At 44.5% G+C, this 19461-nt stretch overlaps 1 protein-coding gene and 1 non-coding gene across 4 annotated transcripts in view; one reads left to right on the forward strand and one right to left on the reverse strand.

Annotated features, from left to right (window-relative positions):
- BACH2 (BTB domain and CNC homolog 2) overlaps positions 1–19461 on the forward strand; it is a 359882-nt gene that overhangs the window by 148187 nt on the left and 192234 nt on the right. The gene's annotated exons all lie outside the window — the stretch shown is intronic.
- TRNAR-CCU (transfer RNA arginine (anticodon CCU)) lies at positions 7307–7379 on the reverse strand. The gene has a single exon. It is a non-coding gene; the product is annotated as a tRNA-Arg (tRNA).

The following is a 19461-nucleotide window of genomic DNA, read 5'->3' on the forward strand; positions in this document are numbered from 1 at the left end:
CTCTTCTCCAACAGCATAAGGATGAGCACAATTTTTATTTTTTTCTGAAAAAAAAAAATCATCTTGGGCTTCCCTGGTGGCGCAGTGGTTGAGAGTCCGCCTGCCGATGCAGGGGACACGGGTTCGTGCCCCTGTCCGGGAAGATCCCACATGCCGTGGAGCGGCTGGGCCCGTGAGCCATGGCTGCTGAGCCTGCGCGTTCGGAGCCTGTGCTCTGCAACGGGAGAGGCCATGGCGGTGGGAGGCCCGCGTACCGCAAAAAAAAAAAAAAAAAAAGATCTTTTTCTAAAAAACCAAAAATGTCTCTCTGGGACATAGGTTGTGGCTTAAGTAGGTTGATCATACCACGTTTCAAAATTTTTTAAAGCTGTGAATACGTAGGTTCCTTAGAAGAAGACTCTGCGGGTGAGCCTTGCAGTTAGAGAACGCACCCGCCTCCTGCCCGGGATCCGGGGCACTGGGGAGCAGCTAGAGAGAGAAACAGCGGCTCTCTTAGTGTGATGTTTCAGCAGCTTGTGGGAAGGCTTATGGTGGAGTGATGTGACAAGCTGTGAACAGCAGATCAGAGAAAAACGTGAGATAATTTAATTGAGGAGCTTGGGAAGAGGACAGCTGAAGAGCAGAGAGCAGGGACGTGGCAGAAAAAGGGCATCCGAGGAAGGGATAAATTAGGAAATAGCGTTCTGAACACAGCATGAAAAGAGTGCTTCCTCATTTCTCTGGCAGTTTGGGTCAATTTCCTACCCTCACATACTTTGCAAAAAATGAAATAATTTATTTTTAATACTGCCCCATTCTTGTTGTGGCAATTTTTAATATCACATATAGCAAGCCACGCATTTCTTCTAACGTCCTCATTTTTGGGTTTGGTATTTACTATTTCTGCCATATTCTACCCTTTGGGGAAAAATTCTTTTTTGGTCATTTTCTTTTCTTTTTTTTTTTCAAAGTAGCAGTAGAAATGTGAGACTGAGGGCAAGCTATGGTGTGTTCTCTTTGACTTATATCTTTTGGTGGCTTTTGAAGGTCTTTTTATTTCTTCTACTGTCATTGGCTCTGAATTCTGAAATCTTCATTCCCAAACCACTTTTTTGAGCTAATTTTATACGTCATTTCTTATTGTTCACTCTCTGATTCACATTATTTAACATGATCCAGTCTTTTAGTAAATCTCAACACTAATGTCCTTCCTGGGTGCTTAAAAAACAACAAACAGAACTCAAAAATGGTTTACCTGGAAATATTAAGGTATTTGATTATTCACATTGAAATAATTCATCTACTAATTTTTTCAGTTTTCCATTTCTTTCTGTGTTGAGACCAGTTGTCTATTTAAGTATGCCTGGCCATCTAGTTTAGAACGAGGTTTTGCACGTGTTGCCCATCAGCTTTGGATCATGGAGCAGTTAAAGCCATTTTAGACACTTCTGTCTTTATATTTTATCTAGCAAATTTTACACCCTGTCAGTGACAGAATCAGTGCCTCAGTATAAAATCAACTTCAGTCCTTGAGGGAAGATAGTGCTGGAAAACAAGGATTATCATACACACACACACACACACACACACACACACACACGCTCACAGTCATACACACACACACTCACAGTCATACACACACACACTCACAGTCATACACACACTCACAGTCATATACACACACTCACAGTCATACACACACACATACACAGTCATACACACACACACACACACTCACAGTCATACACACACACACACACACAGAGTCATGACCGGGTCAATACACCATGACTTACAGTTAAACACGGTGTTATTGCATCACTTCTGTGTTTCTGTGGAATCTTCTTTGGTCACACATGGTAATATGAGAATATTGCTTTCAGCATAGCAGAATTTAACCCCAAATTCAGTACCCCTAAATGTATCTTTTTTAAAAAATCCTTCATCTTTCAACTTTTTGGAATTCTCCTTCTGTGCACTTAAGTCTATACATAGAATTTTTTTTTCAGTTTCTTTTTTTTAATTTTTATTGGAGTATAGTTGATTTAAAATGTGTCAGTTTCTGCTGCACAGCAAAGTGAATCAGTTTTGCATATACATATATCCCCTCTTTTTTAGATTCTTATCCTATATAGGTCATTGCAGAGTATTGAGAAGAGTTCCCTGTGCTCTACAGTAGCTCCTTATTAGTTACCTATTTTATGTATAGTAGTGTGTATATGTCAGTTCCAATCTCCCAATTTATCCCTCCCCCCACCCACCCCTGGTAACCATAAGTTTGTTTTCTACATCTGTGACTCTATTTCTGTTTTGTAAATAAGTTCATTTGTACCATTTTTTTAGATTCCACGTATAAGCGATATCATATGATATACATAGAATTTGATGTAAAAATGTTAAAGCAAATTTTTGTGTTTTTTTTTTTTTTTTTGCTGTACGCGGGCCTCTCACTGCTGTGGCCCCTCCCGTCGCGGAGCGCAGGCTCAGCGGCCATGGCTCACGGGTGCAGCCGCTCCGCGGCATGTGGGATCTTCCCGGCCCGGGGCACGAATCCGTGTCGCCTGCATCGGCAGGCGGACTCCCAACCACTGCGCCACCAGGGAAGCCCTAAAGCAAAGTTTTAATGTCAAACTCTTATTTAAGTTTCATTTGTTCCTGATTCCATGATTGAAATTCCACAGTTGAAAATTTGTTGGAAGTCAAAGAGAAAAGGTCACAAAATGGCTCAGCCAGTCACTGAAGAACATTGTCAGTTTCCATCCATTTCTCCCCAGCTGCCTTCTACACACACCCTATTTTCTTGCTTAAGCCTAGGTGTTTTCCCTCTATATGCAAATCCATTCATGTCCTTTTGGAAGATTACATTCTTTTTTCTTGGGGTTATCATTCCTTGTAACTTGGTGGGTCCCAGTTAGTCAAAGGGAGACTTAATGATGAATTCATATATTTCAATATGAATTTGATTTCAAGTCCTGGCGCATCAGTCATATTTAGGAGAATGTCACTCCCTGCACTTCTGAGAGGATATACTTGCAGAAGGAGACCCTCTAGGGACCTTCTGGGAACCTTGTCAGGCATTCCCCATCATTCTGAGGGAGCTTGGATTGTATTTTAAGTGTCTTGCACTTAAAAGTTTTCTGTGTGAACCAGTTTTATAAAAAGCTGACAGCATGCTGCTTTTGTAAACCCCTTTTCTCCCTATCCCTCACATCCTCCTAAGTTTATCTCTAAATGCTTCATATCACCCAAGCACTTAAACAAGACTGCAGACATTTTCATCTAAGCTAGTAGCAGTTAATTACCTATCTTTGTCTGCATTTCAGCACTTAATACTATTTTGACAGGGGTTGCATGCGCTCTGTCTTTCTGGAATTTTTTTAAGTGCTCTTATGAGTAATTTGAGAAATTCCAAGTATAGATTAGATGAGCTGTTCTTTCCTTTGTTGGTTTTTTTAAACATTTAAAGAGGACCCACTGTGTGTCAGGCAGCATGGTCTCATCACTTCCACAAACATTATCTAACTTAATTTCTTCTTCCCTTGGATCTGTACCTAGAATCTCCACTGTAAGAGATTTAAGGTACAGATGGGAGGGGCAGTTTGCAGGAGGAAGGAAGAGAGGTCATGATCCCCGGGTGGTACATCCATTTTTATTGGTGATTCGGTGTGCAGGGGGCATTTGCTTCTTCCATCTTTATGTGTCTGGTTGGTAAAAATCCTGGTTGGTTACTGACAGAAGTGCTTTGTAATCAAGGATGATAGCGCTCTGGGAAGTTTCAACATGAGTTTGTTTCTGCTTCTTTTACAAAATCTGTGTTTGTTCACCTGCACTGTAGGTGAATGGGAGAGTCAACTGGCCAAATGGAGTGTGTCAGGAAGGATTACTGACTTATTTATGGTTGCGTCTCGAATATTTGTAAGAAATTGGTTTTATTGCTCTCCTCAGTGGGGCTTACTCACCCAGTCAGCGTTTAAATATCTCAGGCCTGTCATTCCAGAACAAGGGTGTTCCCAGAGGTGCTTTCCCTAACTCGAGAAGTTAAACCTGCCCAGTTGCAGCAGGCCTAGCTCGATGTCCCTCTCCTGGCCTGACACCACCTTCCAGTCCTTTGGGGGCAGGCCCTGTTTGCTGTGCCTCACTTAACCTCAGGGGTCATGGTCTTATTTCCACTCCTCTCTTGGCACGAAACTTTCATTGTTCTCTCCTTTCTTCTTCCCTTCCTTTCTCCCTCCCTTCCTTCTTCCTTCTATTCCTCCAGTAAACATTTGTTGAGTGCCTACTGAATACCTAGCGCTGTACAAAGTCCCAGAAATCCAGAGCTAAATAGATAGACCTTTCTTTGTATTGTTCACAGGTGACAAACAGGGGCAAACCATAGGTATCAGTTTTCTTAGATGAAGGGGAAAATATTATCTTTAGCTGAATCAGCTCCGTATTTCTAGGTAGGGTTGCCCACAAAGTAGTTATTGGGGAGTATGGTCTAGCATGTAGATTTTTCAGAACAACATTCATCCATCAAATATTTGTTAAGTGCTAAGTGTGCTGAGTTCTGTGCCAGACACAAGAAATATAATGCTAGGTGAGACGTGATCCCTTTCTCCAAAGACTCATGTTGTAACCGAGGAGAGAGCTCTATAGAGTGTATGTTAGTGGCATAGCGGACCACCAGGGCACGCTGCGGGGTGAGCTTAGGAGCATAGAGCCAGGTGGGGACAGAGGTTTCATTCACGGCCATATTCAGAGTGCCTGAGGCAGTGCCTGACAACCAGTAGACTCTTTGTAAGTGTTTGTTGACCAAACAATGGGTGAGGCCTCAGTCAGGGCCTATTACAGGGGGCGACATTTCGGCTGTTCCAGAAAAGATGAGGAAAACATTGTGTAGCAGAAGGAGCACATTCTAGAGAGAGGGTGAGCAAAGGTGGAAGGTGTGGAGGTGCCTGGGGGGGCTCACAGGAGCCGCAGGGTGCCCCGGAGGGTGGAGTTGGAGAGATGATTCCAGAAAGGGTGAGTGGATTTGAAAGCTTTGGCCATTTTCCTTTTGGTCAGCAAGACAGGGAGACTTCGATGGTTTTTGAGCAGTGAAGTTACATCAGTTCTGGGTTTAGAAACACCCCCCTGGGGCCTCCTGCCCTGCCCAGGATGTTCTCTTAAGTAGGAAGAAACTGGGGAGAGGAAGCCTGTGGGAGGGTTGAGGAGGGGTCCAGCCATGCAGTTGGCATAGAAAAAAGGGAAGCAAACTTGGGAGGAACTGCAGGCACGGTCCATGTCAAAGAGGGGGCAAGGGTGACTGTGGCTTTTAAAGGACCCCATCTCCCCTGCTAACTAGCTGTACAGACTCCCGCAAGTCCCTTTATCCCCCGGTGCCTCAGTGTCTGCATCTGTAAAACGGGCACCGTTGTATGTACCTGGTAGCATTGTTGTGAGAATTAACTGAGAGAATGGTGGTCTAAGCACTTAGTATGGTCCCAGCCTGCAGTCATAACCAGCATTTACTGAACTCAGACCAAGGCTTTACATGTACTTACTTAGGCCTCACAAAACCTCATGAAGAAGAGAGTGTTATCATCCTTATCCCGCAGAGGAGGAAGCTGAGGCGCAGAGAGGGTAAGTAACTTGCCCAAGGTAGCTTGCCTCGTCATGGACAGAGGTAGGATGTGAAGCCGGCAGGCAGGCTCCAGAGGCTGGACGCTTCAATGCAGGCTTTGCTGCCTCTAGATGTTATCAGTTATTAGTAGCCTTTATTTAACCGTCGCAGTCCTATTCCCCAGCTCCCTGGCTGCCGAGATTTTGTGGGGAAGAGAGATGGGGTGTCCGGTGCCTTATCTTTCTAATCATCGCTTTTCGCATGCCACTGACCTGTCCCTATCCTGTCCCTGACTGGCTCCCTCAGGACTCTTGTCCAGGCACGGAAAGGAATCTGATAAATGAATCTGCTATAAATGTGGGTAGGGGGAGAGATGAATGAGTTACCTTTCTAGAAAACACATCTACTTTTTAACTAACTTGCAAGTAGCCGAGTGACCAATTTCAATAGGGAATAGCCAATAGGGAATTGTTTTTGAGCTGAGGTCACACTCTTTGGCTGACTTTATCGCCTGCCTCTGCTCATGCCCCAAGTGTTACTTACAAAAATATCTCTTCTGGGACTTCCCTGGAGGTGCAGTGGTTAAGACTGCATGCTTCCACTGCAGGGGGCGCCGGTTCCATCCCTGGTCGGAGATAAGATCCTGCATGCCGCGCGTCGTGGCCAATAAATAAATAAATAAATAAAATGCCTCTTCTTTGCTTCCTTTTTATTCTTAACACTATTTTTCTACTTATGACAGTCATTGTAGTTCATTGAAGAAACTTTAGAAAATAAAGAGAAGCAAACAGAAAGAAGCTTAAATCTCTCAGAATAATCTCCCTACCCAGCAGTAACCACTGAAGACTTTATAGAAACTGTCATTCTCACCTTTTACTCTCTATATGTACATGAGCTGTATCGGAATATAAGGGGTTTTGTTTGGCCAAGTATTATCCTTTATAAAAGTGGGTGTCATCTTATGTTCAAGTTCATACAAAAAGATAATGGGCATTCTCTCTATAATTTTATTTTGAACAACAAAGTACTATTTGGGCAAAGACTTATCCCGAAATCACCTCAGTCAGTGCCAGTCTTAGGTCTTTGTAGAAGTCACCTGATGGAATTGCTCTAAAAGTAAGTGATGAAATTCAACAGAAATTTAGCCATCCTACCTGAAAGCATGACCTCACAGCCTGGGTTGGATGCCATTAAAAACAAGTCTTTTTAAAGAACACTTTTAAGAGCAATACAATAAGTGGTTATGTAGTGGAAATCACCTACAGATGAAATGATAACACCAGCTTTCTTAATAGGATGCAGATGGGTATTTCTCACTCAGGATCAGATTTTCAGAGACAGCATCACCTACTCAGTCAAAGATTCTCTCTCTGACAATGAGAGGTGTTCGATGATTAGAAAGGAATTCTACCAATGATGGAGACATTGAAGATGAGTGTAAAACATTTGGATAACATTTTTGTATAAAATATGATTCCAAAAATATTTACAAACCAATCTATTATTCTGTTTGTAATACGAATATGAAGTATCATAAGAAGATCATTATTTCATCACATTCCTAAAAGTTTATAAACTCAAGTTAGCAAAACTGTTTTGTTTACTGTTTTTGTATTCTCAATGATAAAATGGGAGATCTTTTTTTTTTTCCAATATTTATTTATTTATTTTGGCTGCACTGGGTCTTAGTTGCGGCACGTGGGGTTGCAGACTTCTTAGTTGTGGCATGCATGTGGGATCTAGTTCCCTGACCAGGGATCGAACCTGGGTCCCCTGCATTAGGAGTGCAGAGTCTTACCCACTGGAACTCCAGGGAAGTCCTGCAGATCTTTTATTTGAGGCTACCTTATATTCAGGTATATATGGTAATGTGTGTACTTCCATTTTTAAACAAAAAAATAGGGTCACATGTTTTGTTTCATAATTATTTTTTATGCTTTATATAATTATGACCTTTTTCCATGACTTAATTTTCTTAACCAGCTCATTTGTAATGGTTACATTAGAATAGCTGGATCAGCATTTATTCAACCAATCTCGTCTTGCTAGATATGGAAGGGGTTTTTCCCATTTATTTACTGGTATAAATAATCTTGATGAATATCTGCATAGATAAGTCTCTAAATATCCATGGCTATTTTTCTGAAGTTAAATTTCTAGAAATAGAATTGCTGGGTCAGGGCCTTGCAAATTTTTAAGGTATTTAATATAAATTGCTGAGTTGCACCCACCAGTAATACTTTTGTTATATCTTAGAGAATTATTCAATTATTGTCCCCTTGTGACAGTGCCTTAATTAATTCTTAGTAACTCTTTAGCAAGATCTTTTTTTTTTTTTGCTGTCCAAAATGTTTGTTCTGTCTCCCTCCTTCCATCCTCATGCTTCATGCCACTGGATTAGTATTAAATACAGATTAGAGGATTTCATGTCTATTTCATTGTCCAAAGCTATTGATTGAAAATGTTTGCTACCCCTGGGCTCAGTGAGGTGTCTCAGGCAGCACCATGTGATATATTACCTCTTTCCTGTGAATGACGTTAAATCATTAAAAAACGTCACTGAGTCTTATGAGATAGAGGACCCATATGATTTTTCTTAAATTCTGTAGAATACTATTACAGTGCTTTACCATAATGGTGCTCTATTTGTTTCCATTTGCATGTGTTGCTAATCTTTATATTATACAGCTTCAGAAAATAAGGAAGCTTGCGAAAAAGCCTTCATTATATCAGAGAGAGACTGCTAGTTGGCCACCAGGGAGTCTTCTTCTCCTTGCTCACCAGTTCACTGATTCCCTTTTGTAGTTGAGCTGCTGGCCAGAAAACCACATTGCTGCTAGCTAAAAGGCATGTTCCCCAGCCTCCCTGACCATGTGGCTAGGTTATGTCCAATGATACATAAGAAGTGTGTGTTTGAGTTTTAGGAAGTCTTAAAGGGGATGGGCCACACCCTTCTTCACTCCTTCCTCCATCTTCTTCCTTGGAACATAAGTGTGATGGCTGGAGCACCGGCACCATTTTGGGCTTAGAGGAGGAGGACCACATCATAGGACTGATGGAAAGGAAAGCTGGAAAGAGCGTGACTCCTGAAGAATGAGGAACCTCCGTACGGTCCTTTCTGCCCCTGGCTTCTTTTCTATGAAAGAGAAATAAACTTCTCTGTTATTTAAACCCCTGTTTGGGGGGGGTCTCTGTTACCTGGAGTCTGGCTTAATCCTGTCTGAAACAATGATCTTATCAATTTGATGGCCTTCTGTCTTCCTATTCTCTTTCCTATGTTCATTTCCTTTTTCTTGTCTCATTAAAAGGGATTCCTTAGCAGACGTAGAGGCCCTTCACCCATGGGGAAGTACAATGGGTATTGTCCACATGGCAAATAAGGGCGGCATCATAACACTGCATTACATGATCATGTTTCCTGTGTTCATTTACCTGTGCAGTTTGAGGCTGGCTGGTTTGTTGAATGTCCCCTCCCTTCCTCCCCTTTTCCCCAAGAAAAGAAGGGAGAGAAGTCCATATGCAGAACTCACCAGAACTCTGCTCTATCAGAAAATAGGAGGGGCGGCGGCCACCTGGATTATGAAGCAGCAGTTTGCTGAAACTGACAGCCCCGAGCTGTGAGCCTGTGTCTTCACGGGACGTGTCACTGTGGCTGTGAACCAGCTGCGAGAAGCATTTGTCTACCTCTGCCCTCACCTTTCTTACTGACATCATCTGTGAGTATTTGTTAGGTTTATGCAGCTGTTTCACCCAACAGCTCAGGGCACACAGTGTTTTACACAGAACATAACTATTATAAAGCTGAATCATGAGAATCGTGGCAAGGAATAAATAAAAGAAGATAGAAAGGGTGGAGAAAAGAGAGAAGATCAGAAAAATTCCAGATTTCAGCCACGGACGTACATTAGCACGGTAAACAGACTTTTTTAAATCTGGTGACGTAGCAAGAAAGGCCTTTGATGCCTCTTTTTCAGTGCAGTCACCTTGAAAGCAAGCAAGGAAGCCAAGTAGGCATATCCTGTTTATGCATCTTCTTAATGGTGTGTGCAGGGGAAGCTGACGGAGCCGATGGAGTGTTCCTTCAAAAATGCAAACCCACTGCTGTTCTGGTGCCTCCTCCTCAAAGTCGGCAGGATTAACTTCACCCCACCCGTCTTCCCACCCTTGCTTTCTTATTACTAGATCATGCAGTGGGTGAATTAATACAGGCATTGAAGTGGGTTACGGGCACCATGTTTATGTCCTGCTTCGGTGTGTGTTTCATTTCCTGATAGCACTGTTGAGGGTTATTATTTAGTAGCAAGGGGTTGGTGGAGCTGGACAGGTGAGCCTAGAAAAGGATTCCTTAGATTAAGCTCCTAGGGAGTGTCCTCTGGTGCGTTTAATGAGTTCATCTCAATTATTCATGTTAGCATGTAGTCTCCAAGAGATGGTAGTGATTTTTCAAGGATTTTTCAAGAGAAAGGCTTAAGTAGATCCTTGGTCTCTACCCATTATTATCCTTGCCTGTATGTCCCTGGTGATTTAAACTGACTTTCACTGTCCAGTTCATGTCTGTGTTTCTCCCACTTGTCTCTCCAATTAAATCTAGAACGAGCCTTTGGTTCTGTAGATGTGTGTCCTGGGCTTCATGGCATCTTTACATGGGCAGTTAGAGCAGAAGTCATAACATCATAGACTGTCAGGCTCAGAGAATCTCAGAAGACATCACCACCTCTTACGTTTCGTAGTCACCTCCCGGAGAGGTGGGATCGTTTGTGCCCATGACACGGAGTAGATTTAAGCCTCAAGCCCCTTGTCCTTCCCACCGTCCCACCTGGCTCTGCAAGACAGTAGCCAAAGCTTATTAGAAGTCTGGGCATCAGGTCCTTCCTGGTTTAGAATTGTCTTGGCATATATCATTCTGATGGGAAAGAACACCAGAGAATTATAGAACCCCACAGGCTTCTCCAAGATAATTCACTTTCAACTGTTCTCAGTAAAAGCCGCATAAAAATGTCCAACAAATCATCGAAAAAATGAGCTCAAGGAGTAGCGTTTAACCACAAACTGGACTAAAACTCTGTAGGTCCAGAGAGAGAACTATGTAGAAGGTATTTTCAAAAGTGTGACAAGTAGTAAAAATGAGAAGAAAGAGATGAGGTGTCCCGTTTGGTTCCCATTGTCTTTCAGGGAAGGAGCCTAGAAATGGTGTGGATCCTGTTCTCCTGGGCCCACCCTTATCTTCAGTTTTCTCAGAATTTGTTCCTTTGAAGTTCAAGCTAGTAGATTTATGACATCTTTAGACAGTTGAAAGCCATCCCGTTTCACTCAGACACACATGCTTCGCCTCAGTCCAGCAGGAACATCTGAATGGTCTGCTTGGGCATTTGCAGAGAGAGAGCTGCTTTACCTCTCTGACAGCATCTAAGTGTGGAGAACACGACCCCTGTGTGATTTACTTCACTCTCCTGGCAGCCGAGGAGGAGTTGAATAAAACGTTAGTGTACGTATTCCTTAGGTCATAGTGTGTCTTGGGTTTGGAACGGCATGTGGCAGCCAGACCAGCCTGGTCCTCTGTCTGTCTGTGGCACGTTGCTCTCCTCGTGGCTTCACTCATGCAGGCATTGTTTGTGTGTCACGGTCTGGGGTCACAAGATGACTTGGCGTACAAGAACTGCCTCATTTTCAGAAGGGGTCCAGTTACTCTGCAAGTTCCTGTTTAAAATGGGAATCTGGTCTAGGTTTCTGCATATGTGTCAGCTCTGTGCATAAGGCCAAGTCTTTCTCACACGCTAGTTTCCTTATATCCTGTTTCTTTGTAGGACGCTTAAAAAAAATAACATGACTTAGGGCTCATTTTGTTGTAGGGCCTGACGACCTCTTTCTTCTGCTTTTTGCTGCTTCTGTAGAACTAATTTAGTTACTTTTCTTTTTAATCTTCTTAATCTTTAGATTTTTATAATAGAACAGTCCTGGTAATATTAAGTGTCGTTTGCAGTTACTCTGTTCATTACTATCAGCTTTTAATTTTGCCAGCCGTGTCTCCTTTCCTTCCTGTTTACTGTGGCCATCTTCTGTTATCACCTGTGTAGGAGGGAGCGAAAGGGGATGGGGGGGTGTCAGTGAAGGAACATTTACTTCTAGGGTGCCTTCTATGTGTAAGGCATTTTATAGATTGAACCCTTGTCAAAAGAAACATATGAGGTAAGAATTGCCATCCCCATTTTGCAGACGTGGCAGTAGAGGCCAGGAAGAGTTAAATGATTTGCCAAAGGCTTTTCATCTCCTACTGCAAATGATCAGGATTTGAAACCAGGTCTCTCTGACTCCAAAGCCAGGCGTTTCCTGCACGGCCACATTCACGTGACAGTTGCCTATCTTAACAGTCCTATTTATCTATAGGAGAACTGATCCTGAAAGTGTCAAAAATAAAAGAAAAAAAAAAGCATGATACATACCTCTGGAGGTGAAGAAACACAGCTTGAGCAACAGCGACAGCAAAATGTAGTGAGACTTACAGCCTGGGACTGTGTCTGCGGGACTGGCTGATTACAGGAAAGGAGGGCCTTCTTTACAGGTGGTGTCTGTGGAAGAGTAACTAGTCTTAAAGGGATGCAGGAAGCTTGGGCGAAGTGATGAGAGAGAAAAGAGAAGGGGCAGATCACTGGAAAGCAAGCAGCAGCTAAGATGAAAAGTAGGGGTGATCAGCTGGCTGTAGCCAAGACAAGAAGCCCCAGAGGAGGGGGCCACAGGCCCACTGGCAGCAGAATAGGTGGGAGCGCATCATGGCGACTCTGCATCATCAGTGCCCCATCGGCCAAGAGACCTGAGTCAGTGTATAGATGTTTGGTGAACGAGGGAACTGACAGGAGGAGGGTTAATGTAAGAGAATACGAGCCTTCTTAGTAATCTTGATCATAGCATTTCACCCTCTATTTTAAAGGTTGTTTGTGACCAGAATTCTCATCAACATCAAACATTCAGTAGAACTTGGAGGAAAATTGTAGCCTGAGGTCATGGGTGCAGAAGCTGCACCATTTTCTGAACTCCTGGTGCAGATTCTCAAGATCTGATGTGAGAGAGAGATGAGGGGATGGGGAGGGAACAGAGCTTCACTGTGTTGATGATGAACAAGCCAGAGATACTGTTTTGGTTGGCTGTGTTGCGTTGGAAGACAATGACAGCAACAATACGGAAACTTTTTGTACAATGAGAAAACTTCTTTGAAGGAAGGCAGGGCTGCTTCCGTAGCCTTCATTCCTTAATTTCAGTCTCATTTTTACAAAAAGGTGGCCACAGCATGCTGCCTGAGAGGTGATGGTATTACAAGGGCATCACTCCGCTGGGAGAGGAGACAAATGATTCAGAAGTAAGGGTGCTGTTAAAATTATTGTACAAGTGTCCATCTCAGGACCTATTTATTCCACATTTCATACTATCTGTTCTGTGTCTGCATCTGTCATATATCCCAACAATTGACTGTTAGAAACCCAAGGCCCCAGATCTTCACATAGCCCTCCTAACTAAGTTGATAGGAAGGAACTGACCCAGCTTTTTCCCTCTCCCTCAAAGGCCTTGACCAGTACTTTGCACAAGGCTTCCATTCAGCCAGAGCACACACTTTCAATTTAGACGTAAACACATCTAGCAACCCCCCTGCGCCGCCGCCTTGCCTTTCAGTTAAGCAGATCTGAGCTCTGTAATATCAGAAGCTTCACTTTGGAGGCCACCATTCTGGAGATGGTTGCCACTCAGATTATCCTCCTGTGCACTGCCTGTCCTGCTGCATAATTATTGCTCTCCCAGCGAAACGTGACCTCGGACCCCCGACCACCTGAACTGTGAGCCCAGCTCCACCGTTCATTCCAGGTAAACTCCTGCCTCCTAGAAGCCCATCCACCAGGAAGGACTCCTGCCTGTCCATCCTTTTGTAACAAAAGAACTACCCTTGGGCTTCCCTGGTGGCGCAGTGGTTGAGAGTCTGCCTGCCGATGCAGGGGACACGGGTTCGTGTCCTGGTCCGGGAAGATCCCACATGCCGCGGAGCGGCTGGGCCCGTGAGCCATGGCCACTGAGCCTGCGCGTCCGGAGCCTGTGCTCCACAACGGGAGAGGCCACAACGGTGAGAGGCCTGTGTACCGCAAAAACAAAACAAAAAAAAGAACTACCCTTGTCTCTCTCCATGCCCAGATTGATACTCTCCCCAAACAGGGCAGTGATGCGCATCATCAGAAAAAAGAAAATTGTATAAAAAATGCAAGTGTTTAAAGCGTTTAGGGAAAAATGCATATTTGTAGAGGAATTCTTTTATTTCCTCCCATCCCTCTACCTTACATACTGAATTGTATCTTAACCCGAGTTGTTTCTAGACTTAACATTGGTGAGGGTGTTTGGCAGTGTTGCAGATTTGCTGACAGCAGAAGTACTTAATTCTGGGTTCACTGAATTCTGTTGTGTCATCCGTCCCGAGCGGGCCAGTTACGTCTCTCCTGAGTTTACTCTTGCATTGCATTTAGATTCCCTTCCTGATTTCCCCTAAGGACATAAATAAAGACAAGTCTTTATGTATTGCAGTGGCCACATTGGTCATGAAGGAGGAGAAGGGCCAAGGACGGGGTAGGCAGAGATGATACAAAGAAGTAGAAAATAGAGTCTTCTGGGAGCCATGAGAAATCCAGCTGAAGAGATAAGAAATTAACGGATTTGCATTTGAATAGCAATACAAGCAATAATATTATAAAAGGGGTCATGAGGAGGTATACTGCTTATCACCAAGTGACTGATCAGGGTTGCACTTTTTCCTGGAGTGGCCAGAGCTGTCATCCTGGAGGGAGCGTGCCTGAACTGGGCCTTGGTGGGTAGCCAGGTAGAAGGGGGCATTTGGGTGGGAAAAGGCATGGATGTGAGCAGGGGAGGAGGTTGGTGCAGAGCCAAAGTGAGAAACAAGGTTGGAGGGGCAGGTTGGTTACCACGTTGTTGAGAGCCACGAATACAAGCTGAGTCTTGAGTTGCCCCTGGAAGGCCATTGCAATGACTTGCTGGTGGTGCCCCTGACACATGGGTGGGGCAGAAGCAAAGCTCAAGACCAGTCAGGAAGTTCTTATGATGGTGTAGCCACAGGTGGAGGAACCAGAGGAGGGGGAAGGACCTTGCACAAAAATGGTGACGGTAGGAGTAGAAAGATGGAGATAAACTCTAGGCACATATCAAAGAGTAATCAGTGGGACTTTGGTGAATACTGGCTACGAATATTGACGAAGTCAGGACGGAACAAGAGAGAGAGAAATCAGAGAAGACCCAGGGGCTCTAAGTCTGGATTCCTGAAAGAATGGTTGGTGAACATAGGCAGGTAAGATGGGTGGCCTGTATATAATGCAGGCTTGTTCTGGTCCTTCCATTAGATTTGTTGAAAAACCGTGTCAGGGCTGTGACCAGCTTTATTGCATTCTATGAGAACAGTATTCTGCCTTAGGAAGGAAGACATGGACACCAAGTCAGGTTAACCTCCGTAACAGTGCACATACCTGTTCGCCCATCGCTTGTAGCTGGAACCCACAGCCACATGGAGAGGAGCGTGCTTTACCCTCTTTGACTGGGTGAGGTGTCTAGGATGTAGATAACTTCCTCCCTTAACCACTGACCCCTCTATCATATCCATTCTTGCCGCTCCGTCGTAGTAGCACGTTTTCACTTACTTTTTAGTAGCCAGCAGTGTGCCTAGCTGTCAGTCAAGCCTGGATGTGACCGTGTCCGTCATCAGCAAGGGTAACATCCCTGTTGACCTCCTGGGGTGACTGTAATGCCCCCAGAAGCAGTCTCTGAAGCTCTGTTTCCATTTAATTTAGGAAAGCAGTCCCTTTCGTTGGCTGGCATCACACTCATGCCAGCTTCATTTTTTAGTTGCTAGTGAAGGCGGCTTGCTCTGCGTGCGTGGACCTCACATTCTCTTTGGCGTGGCAGCTGGCCCACTGACCTCATCATCTGGGTTCCCTGTTCCTGTAGCGGAACCAGCACCACAAAAGTGAAATGCTGTATTTTCCACAGAGTAACCTACGTGGGATTGTTTGTTTACAGTGACATAATGCTTTACACGTTAGTTCATCCCTCCCAAAGTGGCCACAAATGTGGTGGTTTGGAGGGTGAGCTCATGGGTGGAAAAAGTTTGGAGACTCTCCATACTAAAGGGTGAGATGAATCACCACAGACTGTCCTTTTGGAGTTCACCTATCTATTCAGAAGTATTTGCTGAGATTTGGGCCATTAGAAGCAGAAGGTTTAGTACCCTGATGGCTGCCCCTGGGTCTCAGCAGGTTCATGTCTTTGAACTGCTTTGGGAGAAGCTACTGCATTTTGGAATTGTTATAAAATAAGGAGTCGACTGCACAAATGTGACCCTTTCTTTTGAACCCAGTCTGCAGTGTTCAAAGGCGTGAGTGTAATCACCAAGAAGAAAATGACGCCTCAGGGACTTCCCTGGTGGCACAGCAGTTAAGAATCCGCCTGCCAATGCAGGGGACATGGGTTCGAGCCCTGGTCTGGGAAGATCCCACATGCCACGGAGCAACTAAGCCCGTGCGCCACACCTCCTGAACCCGCATGCCCCAAATACTGAAGCCCACGTGCCCTAGAGCCTGAGTGCTACAACTACTGAGCCCACACACCAGAACTACTGAAGCCCGCACACCTAGAGCCCACGCTCCGCAACAGGAGAAGCCACCACAGTGAGAAACCTGTGCACCGCAACAAAGAGTAGCCCCTGCTTGCCACAGCTAGAGAAAGCCTGCTCGCAACAACAAAGACCCAGTGCAGCTAAAAAAAAAAAAAAGGAAAGAAAGAAAATGATGCCTCATACTCATCTAGTTCAGCAGCTGACACGTGGGTCTCCAAGCAGCCTGTGAATGTGAAAAGGATCACCTACTCTGAATTCATCTAACATTCATGTCTGTCATCCACGTATCACAGAATCCATCTTCATGTGTTGGCTTTCAGGTTCAACTGGTAAATGCAAGTATAATCAGCTGCTTCTACTCCCTTCTGCCCAGTGGTCATCCTGAGAACCTACTCCTGGATTTTCTCAGGTTGGGCTAGTTGGTATCTACGTGAAGGTCAGTCTTCTGCTCGAAGGGACAGCTCTTCCCATCAAAAGACTCTATTAACAGTAATAATAACATCTAGCAGTATGTGTGTCTGAAAACATTTTTCATGTGTATTACCTTATTCAACATTCACAAACAACTCCATGAACCAGGAAGTATCAGATGAACTCTACAGGTGAGAAAACAAAAGTTCAGAGATTTACCCCAGGTCATAAAGCTAGCCAGCTGGAGGGCCAGGATTCTAACCAGATCTGTCTGCATTCAGATTCCGTGTCCTTACACCTTCGCATTCACATGAGAAAAGCCTTTTGTGTCTGGGGTAGGGCCTCTGGGTGGTCCATTGTGGTAAATCACGGTGCTGGATGGAGCTGGTTGTTCACAGTAGACGGTTTACACTGGGATGAAACCACTGGAGGCAAGAGAAGGGCACTGGTTCCAGACTCAGTTGCTGTCAATTCCAATTCTGCCATTTTTGTTAGCTGTTGTAGCCTTAAGCAGGTTACCTAACCTCTCTGAGTCTCGGTATCCACCTTGGGAAATGGGAATAACAGAAGCACACGCTCTCAAGGTTGTACAGGCAGACCACAGAGATATTGTGGGTTCGGTTCCAGACCACGACAACAAAGGGAATAGCACACCATAAAGCAAGTCACACAAATTTTTTGGTTTCCCAGTGCCTATAAGTTATGTTTACACTATAATGTAGCCCGTTAAGTGTGCAATAGCATTATGTCTAATAAAACCATGTATGTACTTTAATTAAAAACTACGCTGTTTCTGAAAAATGCTAACCATCATCTGACAACACAGGGTTGCCACAAACCTTCAATTTGTAAAAAAAAAAGCAATATTTGCCAAGTATAAGAAAGTGAAGTGCAGTACAACAAGGCATGCCCGTACTGAATGAGACCACGTACGTACAAGCACACAGCACAATGCTCGGCACAGAGGAGATGCTCTGGCAGTGCTAGTGCTGGGCCAGCATCCACTTCATTGGTGGGACCCGTGCTTCTGACCCATGGCTTTCATGGTCAGTTTGACCCTCCTGCTGGCTACAGATTTAAACACCTGAATACTGGGCTGGGCTATTCGGGTAAAGCAGACCTGCTTTATACTAGATTTCCAGGCACCCTGCCATCCCTTCTGTACTCAGTGTTTTAAGACTTCTCACCGCATCTCGTCCACCAGCAGGAATTCCACCAACTCAAGGTGCATTCTAAGAAACCTGCCCCCCAAGACTTAGGGGGTGACTGCCTTATTCCACCAGTCATCTGTGTACTAATATGGACTCTCTCCTCGGCCTTCCTCCTGGCACCAAACGAAAGGGGAGTTTGGTGATGACGAAGAATGAGAGGGAGGGAGAAGAATGGGCCAGGGAGGGGGCGAGGAACAAAACCAGAAGAGCTGTCTGGGCACCTGTGGACTGTGGCTGGAGCAGTAGAGATGGGTGAGCTGGGTGAAAAAAGTCCGTGGGGAGTCAGAGGATTTTCCTGGTTCACAGTTTTGATTTGGGTCAGCTCCATACAAACTTTATTTTCAATAGCTACGTAAATGTAGCCTACCTAAAGACAGCTCCTGCACCGCTCAGTTTTGATGTGAATGGCGACTTCTTAACCCGGGAAGCACGGTTACCGTTGTCCCTCGGTATCCGCAGGGGGTTGGTTCCAGGACTCCCTCAGAGTCCCTTAGAGAAAGTGGCATAGTATTTGCATCTAACCTACGCACTGAGTACTTTAAATCGTCTCTAGATTACTTATAATACCTAGTACAATGTCAGTTCTATGTAAGTGGTTGCCAGCGCATGGCAAATTCAAGTTTTGTGTTTTGTGGAAGTTTCTGGAATTTTTTTTCCAAATATATTCTATCCGCGGTTGGTGGACCCTACAGGTGGTGAACCCGCAGACCCAGAGTGCCTATTGTAGTAGCCTTCATTTTCCAAGGCGTGTGACTCCACAGAGAGGACATTCTGCCGGACCAAAAGAATCTTCCAACACAACACCTTGACCACACAGCACGGCACTGAGCCGAGCCAGGGTCTGTGAAACGTCAGGGAGAGAAGGCCACATATTTGCTATCCCACCCGTCTTCATTTTTTACTCTAATAATCTCAAGTGGCTGGAGCTCATTGAATAACACTGCATTCTTTATGACTTTTGAATGTAAATCATCCAGATACCATGAATGGTATCTCCCCAGCCTCCCCAAAGCCCTAGTAAGTAACGGAGTGTGGTTTTAATTGTATGGTTACCAAAGGGGAAGGGGGGTGGATAACTTAGGAATTTGGGATTAGCAGATACACGCTAACTGTATATAAAAGAGATAAACAACAAGGACTTACTGTATAGCACAGGGAACTGTATTCAATATCTTGCAATAACCTATAATGGAAAAGAATCTGAAAAAGAAAAGATATATATGTGTGTGTATAACTGAATCACTTTGCTGTATACCTGAATCTAACACAACATGGTAAATCAATTATTTGTGTCTTGTGAAACCTGAGTAGGTACAGGAACAGCCCTGGCCTGCTTCTCACCCTGGCACCTGAGGCTGGCCCTAAAGGGACGTGCTCTTGAAGGGAAAACAACCACCATGACCAGTTGTAACTGAGGCTGGGTGAGAGGCTCACCACCCCACTTCCCCTCAAAAGCAGGGTCCACCTTCTTCTCACACCTGAGGCCGTCACCCCTAGAACCGTTCATCCTCACCTGCAGAATGGCATTCAGCGTCTCAGACACAGTTCGTGTTTTCTCTTGGAAGCGGCTTTGGTTGTTGTATGGGCTGGAAAAGAGGGAAAGTGTGTTACTTTTTTTATCTAAC

Source organism: Pseudorca crassidens, chromosome 13 (assembly GCF_039906515.1).
Source record: "Pseudorca crassidens isolate mPseCra1 chromosome 13, mPseCra1.hap1, whole genome shotgun sequence".
Taxonomy (NCBI): Eukaryota; Metazoa; Chordata; class Mammalia; order Artiodactyla; family Delphinidae; genus Pseudorca; species Pseudorca crassidens.